The following is a 3,523-nucleotide window of genomic DNA, read 5'->3' as shown; positions in this document are numbered from 1 at the left end:
AGCTAGATATATATGAGCAGTTTTGGAGATCAGTGCAGGACAGGAAGTAGGAGACCTGTTGGACATGTTTCCACAGTTTTTGAAGGAAGTGTAGAGTAAGACAACATAGGACTAGCAGGACATGTCTATGTAGTTTTGGAGATCACTGCAGACTCAGGTCTTGGTGTAGTGCAGGGTTTCGATAGACTAAAAGGAGGCTTGATGATTGGGCTTGAGAAATGCCCAGTTCAGTTTGGACATGGAGGTAGTTTCTACGCAATTCTAGGAGGAAGACAGGCTTCCAACCTTTGAGATTGTGCAGTGCAACTGACTTGGAGGACAGACTCAAGTACCGCATAGTTCCGAGCAACAGAGAAACTTCATTGAGGGTTGAGACTGCACAATGCATCTCAGTCATAATCTGGTGGAAGAGGGTTGTCCGATCGGACAGTTTTTCAAGAAAATGGTTGTGTTGAACGCAAGTGAACTTGTGCAGACTTGACATTATGATCATACACCTAGCATACTTCGGTGACGAGAAAACATAGATCACCAGTACAACAAGACAAAACATGCACTTGGTGAGACTACCTTAGAGTTGAAAGCGACAAGTGCGACACTTGAGATAGACCTTTGGATGACCGTGACGACACTTATACGATAGTGCTTACAACTTTGTGTTTGAATACGATGGACTTTTACATAGCGAATACAACCCAAACACACAAGGACAAACCTTCAAACTCACCAGAACAAGATTGCAAGCATGACAAAGAAATCAATATGCCAAAAGATGACCGCTAGTCAAACAATCAAAAGGGTGAAAAGACTTCACAGGAGCTCATGGGGTGAGCTTGAGTGTTTGCAACCATCAAAGGAAAAACCAAGGAAGGCTCTAAAATTTGGATGTAAGCCAAAATTTTGGAGGGTGTTGCAGTCGCTACAACATGAGCATAATTGCACAACTACACCATGGTCTTCATTTTTCATTATTTTTTTCATGTTGTTAGAGATTATCACTTTAGAGGGTTTTTCTTAGAAACATCTAAGTTGAATTTCCTTGCCTTGGGAGGAAAATATCATGAAATGATATATAAAATTAAGGGCCACTATTCCCAATGATTGTAACCATTAGAACCCTAAAAAAACATTAGCACCCCCCATTTGGATTGTAATCATAGTTTCTCCAATAAATACTCCAACATATACTACTACATACTATGGAACTTCCCTGAACAATTAGTATGGTGCCTTTGTTTGAAATCATTGCTTAAAATTATAGTATTGGAAATACAAAAAAAAATTGAGAAGGTTTTCTAATTTGTAATTAATGAATTTTTGGTAATACATAAATCAATCAACAATGTTACCTTTTTCTTTTTTATATGTCCTCTATCTTAAGAGTTTCTTGGAGTATTAATGTCATCCAATGCATGACAAGATATTGTTGGAGTAGTCTCTTCTATCTCTAGATCTTATAACAATTATGATTCTTGTTCTTCTTCGTCTCGAAAATCTATGTAGAATAATTTCTTGTCATTTAATTTAAGCCCCTTATTTACTTTTTGTCACAATTGAATAATTGTCACTTTGTTCTTATTTAATCCATTTGATGAAGTGTGAACACTATCAGTTGTGTGAGGTAAAGAGAGGTAGCATGATTTTCTTTATAGTTGTTTGTGACCACTCTTCAGTAGCCATATTTTTACTTTCAATGTTCACTAGCATACTAAAATTGTTCTTTAGGTATTTAGGTTAGGTTCAAATAAATGCACCTTATGTTGGATGTTTTCCTTTAAAGTTCCCATAAAGAGGTCTAGAAATGATCCTAAGACTCAAATTTGGAATTGCTTGATGTGTACTATAATTAAAATTGTTGGCTAAAGACTTAGCAATTAACTAAAGAACATATTTCTCTTAATATCCCCATAATATGATATCAATTCTTCCATTAAAATGGACTAGGATAAAATAGAGTTACTTTTATTTTCACAAAACCATTGATACCATACAAAGTTATCTTATTCTAAATACAAGGATGCAATAACTACTTTTTTTTAAGGATGACACTTGGTGTAGATCAAAGTAATACTCCATCTGGAATATCCATGTTATATTATATTTACCCATCAAACTTCCTCATATTGATCTTTGGAATGAGAAAATTTCTTGGTGTCAAGTTGAACCTTTGGTGCATGGATCTTCGAGTGATAAATGATCACAATTCTATGATTAAATGTTTGTTTTCTCGAATTGTGATACAATAATGCCCATATTTGATTGGGTTCACACCTAATTACTCTCCTTAAATTTTAAAATTTAACATATTTAAACAACACCCCTTATAATTGTAGTTAATGAATGATTTAAAACTGCATTAAATAATTTTATAATATTTATAATAGTCATAAATTAGATTTTTAAAACTTAACATATTTAAACAACACCCCTTATAATTGTAATTAATGAATGATTTAAAACTGGACTAAATAATTTTATAATATTTGTAATAGTTATAAATTAAAGAATTAGAATTATGAGTGGTGAGACATCTGATATTAGATCATTTATGATACTAATTTATAATATTGTTAAAAAAAACCGTAATATTGTATCACAACTGACAGTAAGTTAATTTTTTTTAAATAATTTTTATGATAAAATAAAAATAATAAAATGAAATTAAAGTTACTCTAGTTTATTTTTATTTAATATTGAACAAAAAGAGCAATTCATATCTTTGGACACTCACCTATCTATATTAAAACTAATTTATATAAAAATTAATTTAAATGATGGGTTGATTTAGTTTAATTTAATAGAATTCCTTGAGAAATTTAACACTAGATCCACTTTATTTTGTCTTCCAAATGTTGATTCCATGTCCATAATCTCATCCTCTCTTGATGGAATTACATCTTCATTACCTTCATCTTTTCCTGCCCCGACACCTATTGTTCTTTATCTTCGTTATCCTTACTCTCCCGATGATATGTGCTGATTGTCTTCATCCTCCCCTGCCCCGATGCCTATTCTTCTTTATCTTCGTTATCCTTACTGCCTACTATGCCATAGATCATAACTATCATAAAACATACTTATAACCATCAAATAACCAATTATATATCAATAAGAGAATGTTACACAAAAATATCGTCACCATGATTATTTGCAGTCAGTATGGGTCTATCATCACTTGTACTGTCCTCCTAAGCAAGTCTCAGACCTCAGCTCTTCAAGTCAAGCTTTGAAAATAAGAGAAAGACATTAAAAATCAATGAAACTCTGGTTCCGCACTTTCTCTCACTGTCACCTGCGGTCCCGCACCTTCTGTTTACAAAAACTGCGGACCTGCCCGCTCTGTCCCTAAAGGTGTGGGTGCAGACCCCTGTGAAAGTCAAAAAGGCGCAAGTTTATTCTAAAAAACTCACTTTGGGTTAATTCTAGATGATTCTAGAAGGAATTTTGACGTGGATTTGCCGCTCTTAGGTGGTTCATGCATCCCAAAAGAGAAGGAGCTAATCCCTTGATGAGAGGAGCTATC

Source organism: Pinus tabuliformis, chromosome 8 (assembly GCF_031772625.1).
Source record: "Pinus tabuliformis cultivar Carrire ecotype Pingquan chromosome 8, CPIR1, whole genome shotgun sequence".
NCBI classification, from domain to species: Eukaryota; Viridiplantae; Streptophyta; class Pinopsida; order Pinales; family Pinaceae; genus Pinus; species Pinus tabuliformis.
The sequence above is the reverse complement of the archived record's forward strand: the minus strand, read 5'-3'. Positions refer to the sequence as shown.